The sequence below is a fragment of the Cyrtonyx montezumae genome, unplaced genomic scaffold (assembly GCF_038088225.1).
Source record: "Cyrtonyx montezumae isolate F1298 unplaced genomic scaffold, pur_monq_1.0 scaffold_3, whole genome shotgun sequence".
In the NCBI taxonomy this organism is placed as follows: Eukaryota; Metazoa; Chordata; class Aves; order Galliformes; family Odontophoridae; genus Cyrtonyx; species Cyrtonyx montezumae.
Window position 1 is genome coordinate 126,592,605 of NW_027072034.1, and position 15,396 is coordinate 126,608,000.

The 15,396-nt window shown below is 39.5% G+C and overlaps 1 protein-coding gene across 2 annotated transcripts in view; it reads right to left on the reverse strand.

Annotated features, from left to right (window-relative positions):
- The window catches only part of FRS2 (fibroblast growth factor receptor substrate 2), a 43,195-nt gene that overhangs the window by 14,017 nt on the left and 13,782 nt on the right, over positions 1 to 15,396 (reverse strand). Inside the window, exon 1 of one of the 2 annotated variants that reach the window (XM_065743318.1) lies at positions 2,146 to 2,161. The exons of the other annotated variant lie outside the window; for it this stretch is intronic. The gene's annotated coding sequence lies outside the window, so the exon portion shown is untranslated. Of the gene's footprint in view, positions 1 to 2,145; positions 2,162 to 15,396 lie in introns of those variants that run through there. 2 annotated transcript variants of the gene reach the window in all.

Here is a 15,396-nt window from a genome sequence, read left to right on the forward strand (position 1 = left end):
TGATCACTGAACACTCCTTATTATTCCCTTCCCTACATACGAGGGGAAAGTGACGCTTCCCAAAAACCAGTGCTTTGTAGCTGAGAATTTGCTCTATGAAACAGCGTTACTGTGTTCCTTGTACCTGTTGTATTTACCATAGAAATAAATAGGAGGCATTACTTGCAGAGCAACCTATTTACATACTATTGGCTACTCTAAGAAGCGAGATGGTGCACTAACTGATTACTCCAGTCTAACCCCAGAAAAAGACACTCCTAGTTAGCTGCTCCCCTGCTGCCAGATCCTCTACATACTGCTCTCAGTCGGACCCGCAAGCAGGGAACAGAGAACACAACTACAGCACATGAACACCATTTTTAGGTTTCTTTCATACCACAGAATTTCGGTTAAAAAAAGTGACTAAGATCAGGATTTTCCCTTCTCCTCTGGAAGTATTTGGTGATGTTTTGATCAGAGCTGAGCTATATATAACCCTCTTACACTATCATTTTTGCCTGTAACATTCTAAACCACATAACTTGGAAGACAATGTCTACTTTTTAAATCTCAAAGCATCAGCATTCATTGTTTTCAAGGACCTCGTCTATTAAAAAAAGAATGGAAAGAGCAATCCCAAAAAGCAGAACACATGACACCTCTATGCTTTTACTTCCTACTCTTACTCAAAATACTTGCTTTTAAAATGGAATTTAAAAATAATAAAGGAATTATCAACTCCCTACATCAGACATGGGTTTCTATGGAAATGTTGAGTGTTATGACCAAAAAAACCACCAAACTGTAAGTTTTGGAGGGATATTAAAATCAGAAACTCATTCAGAGATGGTAGACCAATGCCAGCAGCATTTCACCATCATTCATTTGAAGAATTCTATTTAGCACACTATGTAGATACTATTAGTCAAATCATTCATTATTTCTAAAACTTAAAATATCACACAGACTGATGCTAGCACATCTGGCACTTCATATTTGCTTTGTCTTCAATAACAATACACGGATGAAATCCTCAGTTCAAATTCTGCCGATTTGTAATGCATTTCGCAAAATGCACTCTGTAACCATCCTCAAGTGTTAGCCATGATTTACCTGAACCTGAAACAAGTTGGCCAGGAGTGCTTTATCAAAGAATCACTGAATGGCTCGGGTTGGAAGGGACCCCACAAGGATCACCATGTTCCGACCCCCTGCTGCAGGCAGGGCTGCCAGATCAAGAACTGGATCAGATTGCCCAGGGTCCCATGCAACTTGGCCTTGAACACCTCCAGGGATGGAGCAACCTCTATGTGCAGCCTGTGGCAGCACCTCACCACACCTCTCAGTAAAGAGCATCCCCTTGACATCTAATCTAATTCTCCCTTACTTTAGTTTAAAACCATTCCTATCACTATCTACCCATGAAAAAGTTGATTGCCCTCAGATTTATCAGCTCCTTTTAAATCCTGGAAGGCCATAATGAAGTCTCCCTGCAAAATTCTTTTGCCCTGCAAGAGTATAAGCAGCGAGGAGAATGCAATTGGAAGCAGACTATTTCTTTAGACCCCTGGTGAAAAGATTTGAATTACATCAAAGAGGGAAAACACGGTTTTAAGTGATACTGCAACTTAAAATCTAAATTCAAACATTCATCCCAAACAGTGGCAAAAGCTGCACGAACTTCATTTGCCCAAACTTTTTCTGACAGAACCTGAAGCTTACATACTCAACTCCTTTGAAAGCCAGCAACATCACTAAACTCATGTTTTCTGTTTCTCTGTTTGCCTAAGGATGAGTCACACAGCACACAACCTGCCCTTCTCAGAAGTTCATTCCGGTATATCTTTCCCTTCAACTCTCACAGCTGGAAATACCTGAAGAAAAAACACAGCCAGATCCCTAGGGATACAATAGAATAAGCAATTTTTTCCCAGCTGACAGCTATTGCAGAGCATGGAAGAATTCCAACAGAATACTGTCATCCCAGAAAGTACAAATTGAATGCAAAAATCTGAGCTTTTCAGGTTACACAAACAATTTCTAAGTTGCCTGGGACAGAGATGTCACTGCAGCAAAGATGCTTTATCTTCTCTGCACAATTTCTTTTTTCAATCAAAGTGGAAGGCACTGAAGACAGCAGGCAGACTAACAGGGAGAGCAACTTACCCTTGTAGGAAAACTGCTATCGAGTAAAATAAAAATGGTTCTGTCATCATTTGATTCCTTCCAGTAGACAGGTGAAGGAGGTTCAGATGGTACTGAATTCAGTCCTTTGGAGTTTTGCTGACAGTCAAATCTGCCCATCTCAGAAATGGGTAACAGAACAGATTCAAGCGCACAACTGACTTATCTGATGTGGCAAATTCTGTCTTCAGAGTTATGATGTAATCCATGGTGGCAAATTCTATATGATTTAAGAACACTGGTATCCTACTTAAGACTTAAAATAGCCCATACTATGACCTTCTGTTTATTTTGGCTAGCATATATTCACTACCGCAAAGCCAAGTTCTTTCAATTGGAAAACAAAACTTAGGTTTCTGGAGCACAGGACTCCCACATCCCAGACCTCACATGCACATAAAAGAAATGAAGCATCAAAATAAAGCATTTGCCCTGAACTACTAATTACATACTGCGGTCAGCTCCCAGAGACTTCATCCCCCAACGGTCACAGAATGGACGTCTTCACTTTGTAATTATTTGGAAAAAAAAGATTTCTGTACATCAGCAAAGACTAATTCACTTTCATGTTTGGAGACAGTACAGACGTAAGAGGTGCCAGAGCTGGAACACAGTCCCATGGAAACAGAGCAGTTTTAAGGAACATGAGTGCTTAACAGAAGTAGAAGAAGCCTTGCCTCCTTGCGTTCCCACACACTGCCATCCTTCCAATCAGCTCTGCTCTCTCAGATGCCCTGGTTGGTTCTGGCCCCTCAGTCTGACCACAGTAACATAACTCACTCCCATGTTGTGAATGTATTCCAAAGAGATGGTGTCTTATCAGTAAGCAAACTGAGCTAAGGTCAAGCTAAATCCCTGCCCTTCATGCATCTGGCAGTGATAATTAAGAAAATTAATACTGAGGCTACGTAAGTAGCAGAAGGATGAAAAGGCAGCAGCACTCGCTAGCAGAAATACTGGCAGGATGAAACAACAACTAACAAACCATAACAGAGTTAAAGACTGCAATGAAGGAGATCCAAGAAGAGAAACATGCTGAGAAAGAGCTTGGTGCCACTGGCAGCATTTACAGAAAACAAACTATGAATAGTAGAGGTGAAGTTGCAGAATCTGGTTTATAATTCTGTTTATGCTAACAGGTGGAGTTCTACCTCAAGATTTTTATTAAATGCTGGTGGGGATCACACCAACTGCCCACGCTCACCCACCAGGGCCCCTTTCTTGGCAGCATTCCTCTCCCAGCAGTGCCATAGCTGTAGCAACGTGCCCCTCTCAGACCCCAGGCCCAGCAGCATCCCACTCCTCACCTTCAGGAGGGATCCTCTTTTATTTCCTTCTTTCTTTTTCCCCCCTCCTTCCTTCTCAGTGCACAGATTCACACAGGTTCAGATCTTCAAAACTTCAATGCTTCTGCTTTGTGCATAGGCTCTGTGCCATTTTTCAGTGCATTTGGATTCAAACTAATTACCAACGTTTTCTTTCTCTTCCTTCCTCTCTTCCCTGCACTAGATGGTGCTATATGAAACACAGAACTATTAAAAAATAATAAATAAATGAAGAGAGCACTAGGAGCTTTTTTTTTTCTTAAGAAAATGTTCCTAAACAGCCTGCCATGGCAATGAACTGCCAACTATCTTGAAAAGCCACTACATACAATTTTTGAAATAAAAAAAATTCTCTGCAGTTCTTAGAAGTGATTATTTTAACCTGAATTTAAGCATTAAGTTAGTTAAACATTCCTTGGAACACCATTCCTCAGTAATCCCTTAAAAATACCTGCTGACTCCTGCACACAAATGTCTATATTCACCCCAGGTACTTTGTAAAAATGAAGGTGAAAAACCAGCTCAAAGAGTTGGGTGAGAAGAGCAGGGAGAACTGCAGCAGGTAACCACGCCATGCTAATGACACACCATCTAAGGCTTGCCTGTGCAACACCAACCCTACACCTGTCCACTTAGTTCTGATGAAATGCATTGAGACCACATTCACTTTTCCTGACTTATGGCATTCTGTATTTTGGCTCATCCTAATGTGACACAAAAAACAATCACACCTAGGTACTAGGTTGATCGAATTATTCTATTCAATAGGAACAGAGAGATAAATCACATTAAGTTGAATTCAAAATCCTTCAGCTTCGCACATTTCATTGTTCTTCAATGGAAAAGCATCTTGATAATAAATCCAAGAGCCATTTATCCAACCATTCCCCTTAATCCTTCTAAGGATGAAATGATGTTCCTTGTTGTATTATCTAACTGCTCTCCAGAAGTTATCCCCTTATTCTAAGCTTCCAGAGAAACAAGACTTAAATTATAGTTCGTTTTAAAACAACTTTGATACATGCAATTTTTTGAATTTCTTAATAAAACAACTTCTGCAGATCCACAACACAATACTGTTTTCTATGAAAGTCTGCCAGAATAACTATATCCTTTCAAATGAAACAACCAAAACATCAAACTCCAAACCACTACATTAGGCTAAACAAGCCAACACCACTAAACTGTTTTAGCCTTGGAAATTCCAAATACCTTTAAAAATGCCCTCTGTGGAACAGAATATACCTACATATCATTTTTATGCAACAAAAGAGAGCAGGAATGGGAATGAAGTATCACTGATACAGAACAGTTTTTTGGATACAGGATCAAGGGGGAAGGAAGGTTGCAGCAAGTCCAGAGGAGGGCCCATGAGGACGATTAGAGGGCTGGAGCACCTCTTTCACAAAGAAAGCCTGAGGAAACTGGGCTTGTTCAGCCTGGAGAAGAGGAGGCTCCAGGGAGACCACTGCAGCCGTACAATACTTGGGAGCTTATAACAGGAGAGAGACCAACTTTATACATGGTCTAATAGTAACATGATCTTAAAGTTCCCTTTCAACCCAAAATATTCTATGATTCGATGACAAGGGGGGTGGCTTTAAACTAAAAGAGCGGAGATTCAGGTTAGATGCTTGACAGAAATGTTTTACTCAGAGAGTGGTGAGGAACAGGCTACCCAGAGAAGCTGAGGATGCCCTATACCCAGAAGCACTCAAGGTTAGGATGGGTGGGGATCCTGGGCAGCCTGAGCTGGTGGGCGGCAACCAGCCCACGGCAGGAGTTTAGAACTGGATGATCTTTAATGTCCTTTCCAATCTAAGCCATTTTACTATTCTTTGAACAATTAAGTTAAGGAACGGGCCCTAAGAGAAAGGGAGAATCAAGCTTAATTCTTGAAAAGGATGCCTGGCTTGACACTGTTGAAATAGTGAGTCAGTTCTCCAGTATTTAACCACAAATGCCTTCTAAAACTTGAGACCCACAGCTCTTGCCAATTCTTCAAAGCCAGCAAAGTGCCAACTCTTCTAATTCAGTGGCACTGAGTTTATATTTTGCAATATTATCATCTCTAAAATACCATTCCTTCAAACATTTCGGGAAAGGTTAAATTTTGCTTTTATGTTTTTCACATGTTTTGCACACAAGTCTTCTAATTCATTAATAAGATAACACTAAGAAACCTGCAAGGTATGTCATTCCAAAATTAAAAGCAGACAATGTAAGGCATCTTCAAAACTAAGACCATACCAGTGGGTTTTATAAAACTAACTTTATATATATACACACACACTTTCATACATATATGTACATATTCTCAATTTAAGTCCTTCTTCATCTATCCATTGTTTTCTGTTTCTCTATCAAAATGTTCCTAGCACAAAGATACAAGTAACCAGGCATTATTTCAGTATTACACTCTTCAAGCAGGTTTTTCATTTGTTTCTTGGAAAACTGAAAACTCCATCTCATCATTAAATATGTTCTTTTAAGAACAGTTTGTCATCTCTATTTACCATTGATCCCAATTCTTAATTCCATTCCCTCACATGCTTCTCAAACGTTTTTCTTCCCCCACTTTAATGAAAAATTCTGGTATTTAAGTCCATCTTCTAGACAGGTAAGATTAACAATAGCTACTGACATTCTCCTCTGCATCAGAAGGACTGTATAGGCAGATCCATGATCTCAGGGAACCTTTTGTAATCAGTGAATGGCATCTGCCAAAGAGCAAGTTTAATATCTTTTTTTTTCTTTTTTAGTTTATTATAAACTGAAGCCTCCCTGACCAAATAAAGACACATTTAATTTTGTTTAAACAAGTTTTTCCATTAACAAGTTTGACTAGGTGTGTTTTAGACATCAATTCTGTGGAAGGTTTTCAAGATTCTACTGTCTACTCTGTGTATCACACAACATTTGTAAGCAGTGGCACCTTCAGCTATGCAGAAAAGTCATAATTTCTTAAATCAAAAACATCAAATATATTCACCATATTGTACTGAAATGACAATCTTTTACCTTTAACCTTGCTTCTTCCCAGTGCAGTGCCGGAGCAGTGGCACAGCCGCACAGAGAGGTGGTGGAGTCTCCTTCTCTGGAGACGTTCCAGACCCGCCTGGACGCCTACCTGTGCAACCTGGGCTAGGGAGCTGCTCTGGCAGGGGGTTGGACTCCGTGATCTCTGGAGGTCCCTTCCAACCCCTACAGTTCTCTGATGCCATGAAGCAGCAGATAATTTGTAAGGAAAGAAAAAGCAGCCCTCCTGGACTCTTGCCCTGATAGCATGTGCACATTTTGTGATGAACAAGTGTGCTGCCTGAATGTGTGTAGCACGTGCTCTCACACAGAAGCCACATCAGTTTTCTTCAGTGCTGCATAAACTTGTTTCACAGGCAGCTCTGACCTGCCCCTCATTTTTGGTGCAGCATTTAGAACAGGTCTGGGATTCATAAGTATATAAAAAGATTTAGCTGCAATCCTCTCCTGATAAGCAACACAACAGTGGCATAGCTCAGTTTAAACAAATTCAATTAAAAAAGAAATGAAACATGAAAGGTCTAAAAATTGCACTGAACTTGCCTGGCACTGGGACAGCAGTCCTTAGTCTCAGCCTCAAACAAACCTCACACACCTCCATGCCCCCCTGGCTGTGGTGCTACTCTTCCAAGCACTGTGCAGAGTCAAACATTACCTGAAATGCTGCAGCCCTCTAAGACTTCACAAGAAGACTTCTATTGTTGCCAACTGCATTCAGTGGTAACCTCTAGGTATGAGTTCACACTGTCACTTCTGCAACTTCTAGATAGCAAGAATATGGATAATAAACTTTAAAATACCACATGAAAACCTCAAACACTACGTATGGAAAATGAGCTAATTTGTTTTACAGCCAGCATGGGCAAGCTTCTCCTTGCCTATTCATTTTGCAGGCATCTGATAGCGACACAATGTTCACTTTCTCTAGATAATGTTTAATTCTAGACACTGCTGAAGATGTCAGTTCACTATCACCACTGTTAGGCATGACTACGTCAAAGCAGCATCACTTGAAAATGGCTTCAGTTCCACAACAGGGTCTTTTCTTTACCTGGTGCTAACGCCTCCCAAGTTTACCTTACATTACTATATATATTTTCATTCTGGTTGATTTCCACATAGGAAAACACATAAGAAAGGGGGAAGACATCCAACATGAGCATTCCTTAGATACACTTTACTGATTTTTCAAATTTAAATATACTCTTCGGGGAACAACGCAGGTCGTGCTCCCTCCATGCCAGCTGTACTATTCGATTGATAGCAAGGTAGTATCACTTGGCAAAGCACATTACCATTCAAGGTACAGGCAGTAGCTCTTCTGCAGGTCACAGCTGACCACAGGCACAGTATTGGGCAGGCACTGCAGGAAGGAGCAGAAGGATTGCTGGGCTGCCTGGAAATATGTGGGCACCTTTCAGGAGGCCAAGCTCCTGTGTCAGGAGGCCACAGGAGAACACAAGACAAAAGCACCACCACGTGCCCTCCTGCCCGCTGCCGGCCACAGGTGAACGCTAACTCTGATCCATCCCCATGGTGAGCTCCTTCATGGAGCAAGGCCAGTTGAAAATATATTTTTGGAAAGTTATGTTTCAGCAAGTTTAGCTTCCTGAGCTGCCTCCCTGCTGGTCTGGTGACAGAGCTGGCAAAACAGAGGGGAGGCAGGAATGTGCAGGGGGAGCAAGGCTACAGCTAGCTGCTCTCTGAGCTCAGCTGCAGCACCAAGGCAGACCCAAATCTCAGCTTCATCAGCACAACGGGACCAGAGATAAATCATCCTATACTCTCTTCCAGCTAACATGTACATCATCTCTGCCTAAATGCAAGTGAAATACCATTTGCTGCTACTAAGAATTAAAATACAAACAGAATGCTAATAAGAAAACCACTTACCCACCTACGTTTCAGCTGTCTCAGGCTGTACTTTGTAGAAACACTTCTGTAGCTACCCATCACTCCCACACACCAATATTTCACTCGTAGCTGATCTGGGTTAAAAATAATCATTATTTTCCTTGCTGGGTTGTTCCTCGTGTGGACCAGCTTCCTAATCAGGCTCACCACATGAGCCCACAAACACAAGGAAGAGGGTGGCACTGTTTATACCAACAGCACCACAAAGAGAAACGCTCCTGATACCACACCCACAGATACACCTTTGTAGTTACTCTGTGCTGCAATTAAGCTATCAATCATACCTCGCTATCAGTGTAAAGGCACAGGAACACGGATGAACTTGATTTAAGCAGGCTTCTTAACATGATTTTAACAGGGAACATTAATAGCTGCAACAAGCAAAATGGATACCACCCCAACAGCCTTCTGTAAGGGAACAGGTAACTTTATTTACATCATTTAAAAGAGCCAGCTTGCTGCATCAGGGTATTACAAGTCCGTCCAAAGCACGATAGAAAAAAAAAATCACACATTTTAACATCTACAGCACCATGATTTTGTGGATGAAAACTTGGGTCTCTAACAAAGCAGCAGTTTGTTCAAAAACACAGGATGTAAAACATTTTGGCACGAAACATTAAATAAAATGCCCGTAAAGCTTGCTGGCACTTACTTTGCCGAGAATGGAAAAAAAATCATTTGCTCAATTCTAAGAACTAGGTTTGTATTTTAACTTACATTTATATGATTCAACACCACAAAGCAGGCTTCAACTACAAACGAGTAAAAGGAAAAAAAAAATTCACACAGAAACCTTATAAACTCCTTTCTAGAGTTACTCCCAAGGCAAAAACTCAGAGTAGTAAAACATCTACCCAAAGCACTGATTTCCCTCATTACCTTTCTCTACTCCAGCTTACCAGTGTGTCTACAATCAACTGCCCATCTTAACAAATAGCTGTTTTAACTACAGTGAACTGCTGCTGCTAGTGTTAATACTCAACCTCCAGTAAAGTAGTTAAAGATTATCTTCTCAGTCCCTATAACATAATTCATTCAGCTGCTCGGGAAAGCACCCGGAATAGTATGCAAGCCAAACAGCAAAACCCCAAACTAGGTCTTTTTGGTGTATTTCGGTGGCTTTCTGGAGGCAGAGTACATGGGAAGAGTTTCCAATCTGAGTTTAAAGTAGAAAAATATTCCCATGTTATTCCTAAGGAACTACAGCACAGGTATTTTATAAGCTGAACACTGTTACCTGAGACCCATGTCATTTTGTGAAGGCACACAGCAATGACTTTTGAGGTGCTTTCTTGTGTTCAACGGAGATGTGGGATACTGCCAGGTATTTAAGTTCCTTACAAATTGACTAAGGAGAGGTTTCTGACTGAAAAGTTGTAGTTCAGTAAGTATGTGCACCTCAAAATCATGGGTCAAATTGAAAAAAAGACCGTTTACACTTCAAGAAAAGATAACCTTTTAAAACCTTTGAGAATGAGAAATCTGTCTCAAAACCATTAAGTGTAAAAAAAACCCAAATGATTATACACACAATAAATACACGGTAATTAATGTATGCAACAAACAGACAAGAAAACTGGTAGAGCTTTGATCTCTTGAGCAGCTCAAAAATCAAGCTTGTTCTGGAGTACGTTATTTAGGTAGAAAGTTAACTGGTTTCAATTCAAGAGTAAATGGATGAGATGTAATAGCTTATCTGAACAAAATGAAGTCAGACCAGGTTCTCCATTCTAGCCTTAAGCAACATATGACTAAGAACAAATGCTGGCACTGAAAAGTAAAAACAAAACAGAAGAGTAAGCCTTTCTCCACTATTCAGATTTTTGAAAGCAATTATGGAGTAAAAACTAAATTTGAACACTGTCATAAAATATATTCCTGCTGAGAAATACATTTTTAGCATATCATCTCAATTCAAGTGAGACTGATAGAAGTCACAGAAACGACTGAGTATCCTAAAACATGGAACAGTGAAAATAATAGGGATGGTGCGTGGTTGCAAAGCATCTTTGGACAGAAAAATCAAAATATTTGCTATGTAACAAAGCTACCAAGTCTGAAGTGTAAACTGCAAGATTTCATTAACATATCTTGTATTTTTGATCTAGTATCTTCAATAAGGAGTTTCAGGTATCTTCAGTGTGCTGTTCAGAAGAAATTTTCCAGAAGCATGCAGATTGGGTAACAGTATCACAAGACACTTGACTGAAATTTGATTCCTAAAACATGGTTACCAAAAACAGACTCCTCCTTTTCAGTCTACCTTGATTTTTCTATTCGTCTGCCCTTCCTATAGGGACTACTGCTAGAAAATACTCTGAAATGAACAACTGTCCCTTTGGTACCAAATCTGAGGCTTCACAAATCAGCAGGCTGACGAGCATCACCACACTCCACTTACGTACCCTGCATAGCACAGAAGGCCAGTTGAATGGAGCCACATAACACCTCAGATGACAGGACCAGGTGCAGACACACCTCTGGTTGACTACCTATTTACACAATTGTACAATTTACATTCCCTACAGTTTACCCTTGATTTCAGTATAGATGGTTACGAGTTTCTGCATGCAATTCTATACTTAAACAGAGGTTTTATTTGATATCCTACTCTATATAACTCCTTAGACTCCACAACTATAAAGAGATATAAAACATGCAGCTAATGGGAGCAGACTTGGAAATGGAGATGTGCACAACCTCTTAGTAAACCTGACCTAGGTAAAGCTTCCAAGCAAAATTCAGCTATATCTTATTTACAGTCAACACTAAGCTCCAAAAAAAATCCACTTTTTTTTTTTTTTTCAAACCTTTGGTGCAAATGGTCCACAACAGTAAGAGTCAAAATTATAAATTGTAATGGACAAAGACTTTGAAATATAGACATCCTGAAGACATATTGTGTCAAAGAATAATCCATTTGCCCTACAGGAACTGCAGTGTAAGAGTTAATACAGCCTGCAAGTACAAAGGTCCTTATACAGGAATCTTGATCGTGTGAGATTAAAATCCTTTCCACTGCCATTTTAAGTGGTTTTCTTGTACGCCAAGGGAAAAACAGAGCACCTTGTCAAAAAGTCTTCCACAGTTCCCTTACAATCTGAAGTCTATGCAAGGCACAAAAAGGTCAGTTTCTACTGAAGCTACACAGCAAACAGGCAGATGGAGATGATTATTTGCACCTACCAGCACTATAATATCCTGGAGGAGGGGGCTGAAAGCACAGCCAAAGTTGCAACAGATCTGTGAGAACTACCCCAAAGATTTCACACAGACATAAGGGGAAAAAAAAAACAGTGCCCTAAATGGTCAAGCAATATAACAATATCACAGGTATCACAACCCTGTGCATGCCTTCCCAATTAATTTACCCACACGTTGAATGATATCAAAACAACTATTAAATACTAGATGTTTCCACAAATCTGTAAATTTTTCCAATCTTTCGCTACAACTTCAGCTATCAAACACGGATGGGTTCAGATTCAACGTATTTATCTTTAATTGTTCTTGCTTCTTTTCTTCATTCAGAAAAGGAGCAATACAAATAGCAAAACCAGATGTTATAATGCGATTAACATCACAAGCTCGCCTGGTGATTCAGTGCAAAACATGGGTTCTCTGTTGTCTTTAAGGACATTTCTGGGGAGAATTGAGAAACAAAATTCCTGTGAACATCTGTGCACAAGACCACCCTTTAGTAAAACTACAAGTCAACGTTAAGAATTTCAGTTTCGTGTAACAAGCACCCTATCATCTGAACTTAATAGTGAAAAGAACTCCCAGATAAATCAGTATCTTAATCTACTCCACATATCAAAGCAACAGTGCTAATCTAAGCAGACAAAACAGGAGCAGGCTGAGCGTAACTAACAGCACACCTTTTATCAGTAGCAACAAGTAGTTATATAGAAAGGAGCTACTGAGTTTAAGGTTAAAGAAAGTGCTCTTTCAAGCAAATACTCGTAAGGGTCACGTTTAATGTTAAATATTTTAACATTGCAGGCAGATACCTTTGAAAACCATTGGAAATGTGAAAGCTCTTTTTACCACGCTCTTAATGCAAAGCTACTGAGTTTCCCTTAAATATTCTATTTTACAATTTTAGAAGCCACATTATCTTAACTAAGTCCCAGCAGCCACACCTATGTACGTGTGGTATAGGAGTGACTGGCAGCTGGGGAGAAGGATGTACAAAGCTCCAGTTTACTAAAGAAACTCAACTGTATTCTATTCATATCTCCTTTCCATTATTAGTAGTACTTTGTCACTTAACCAGAGATTTTGGTATTAGTTATGCAAAGGGAACAACTAAGACCACTGTGTACCTTTAAAAAAAACCAAGAGTGAATGCTGCTAATCAAAACAGTTGCGTAATGCTCACTAAACACTGCAGATTAAATACTGGGCTACTGCATCAACTCTGCACGGCCAATCCCTGATTGCTTCTCTGAATACAAACCAACAACAAAAGAAAAACAACAATAATTTCTTACTACTCTTGTGAAATCTCAGACAGTCCAAATTGTGACTCACAGCCAGTATTTAAGTATCTTGTCCTGTTTAACTGCTCACATTTGACAATGAAGCCCAGAAAAAAATGCCAAAAAGAATCATCTTTAAAAATGCATAATTCTCTACCAGAACATTTAATCCTGAGCACCACACCAATCTCAAGAAGGCCCCACCTTCACCAATAAAAGGAAGGGTAGACCATGCAGCCCAAGCAAAAGTCATACATTTTTGTCTGTCAGCTGGTCATACTTCCATCATTTTAAAGTGGCCATGAAAACAGTTTCATTATCATGCAAAGGGATACCACAGAGATCTGTTAAATGCATCATCTTGTATGCTGCTTTTACAGTGTTTACCTATAGAACACCTATGGGAAAAGAAATAGGGCTGTAGCCTCTGAAACCACTTCCTTTCAACTTATTTTATGCACAAGTAAGCTCATACAAAAATACAGTTATGTATGCAAAGTATAATTTCAAGCAAACACTAAAATCTGATTAAACGTTGGGGAAAATAAGGGGTTTTTTTTTGTTTTTTGTTTTTTTGTTTTTTTTGTTTTTTTGTTTTACAAAAAGCATAATAGCTCAGTTTCAAGATAAACAACAGTATTGGTATGACTCACAAATCTAAACTTACACAAGCAGCGTGCTGGCATTCTGCAACTCCTAGCAGTGCAATTTTTAACACCCACTGACACAGCAATTTGAGTATCAAAGATTCTGCAGAAATATGGCTTCAGAAGTCCCTAAATACTTAGGAACAGGAATGGCAACCATTTAACCCAGCACAGATTTTGTTTTAAAAAGAAAATTAAAAAATCCACTTACTCCTACAACTTTACAATAAGGAAATAAACTTCATTTGAGCATACAAGTTAAGATTAAGCTTCCAACATTTGAGTCATTTCATCTCACTGACAGAAGTCATTCCTATTACTTTCAAGTCATCACAGACATCAAGCATCCTTACCCACTCCAGCTCAAGCACTGCCCAAACTCAGCAGTAAATTACATTTTTGGTAAACACATGGCACGATACCTCTGAAGTCCATGATTTGCTTCACAGCTGCAAACAGCAAGACATCAGCATCTCCCCAACTAGTCTATGTATGATCAGCACTAAGGTTCATTTCAAGTAAGAATGTAAGCTTCAAGCCTTCACATAAAGTAACACATTTTATCCTGGTAGCAAGCCTGATTTCTAATGGCTTCCTTTCACCTTAAAATTAAGATTCAGTAAGCTAGAGGGACAGCAGTATGTTTTATAATCTTATTCCACTACTTAGTACTCCAAGCTAAAAGGGTATCTTTGAAATGATAACTAAGTATTGTTTGAAAATATTTTGGCAGTGGCACAGAATCCCCAAAGAATAGCCCAAGCTTTAACCCAATTATCCTTTTACAAGAATTGTGGTTTGAGAAAACACAACAACTTCATAAACATAATAATCACTAAGCGTAATAGTCTTTGGCAACGATGTTCCAAAGCAAGTTTGGGTATTCCAAGATAAACCATGAAAATATGTGTCTCAGACTGTACAAGCAAACAAAACACTTCTGTCAAAGCAACACATCTAGCAATAACTGAATTAGTCAACAAGAATGTTGCAGAAACTGCAACCCAAAATCTGCAAAGGCTACTTTACGTTCTAGATCAGAAATAGAAAAAAACTGGAGTCAAGGAAGCAGAAATCATAATGCTGCTTTACAGTGCATGTTAAGCCCAGATCTTCTATCAATTCATTGCAATTCCTTCCTCTGCACTGGAAGAGGCCCTTTCCCAAACAAAGCACAGAAGTTACTTATCTCTGCATAACAAAATCAGAAATGGTGAGCACAATTTAGAACTACAAAACTTGATAACTAGATACACACTAATGCTGTCAAACATTATAATTCAGACCTCACACGCAACTGAATTGAGAGAACACTCGCAGTTGATATTAAGCAGGTTTGACTAAGTCAAGCTCCCCAAATGCAGAACATGTTAAAATTGAACCTTCTTCCTACTGATTCCCAGTCCCCTTTTCTTATCAGGCCCCACTCAACCACTTACAATCTTCCACAGCCCTACCTTTCCCAGCTCCTACAAAATCTGGTTCTACACCTGCATCAGATGAGTTTTCTGTGATGTCCGACCAGTGTAACACACTTGTTACTTATTCTAAAGATGATATATGCTTTGATGCTGTCACCCACCTTCACATCAATTATTTAACTCTTCACATACATCCAAGATTATGAACCTAACATCCCCAGGCTCTTTCAAACAAACCATTTATGCTGAATAGCTGAAAGTGTGGATTAATTTCTGCATGTTATTCTATAAACTACAGTACAAGAGAACCGTATTTTATCTTTTAAAAATAAATACTACTTAAGTGTCTGGGAGAAAGAACATTACACAAAGTACATGTTTCATTGGAAGGAAAAAGGAC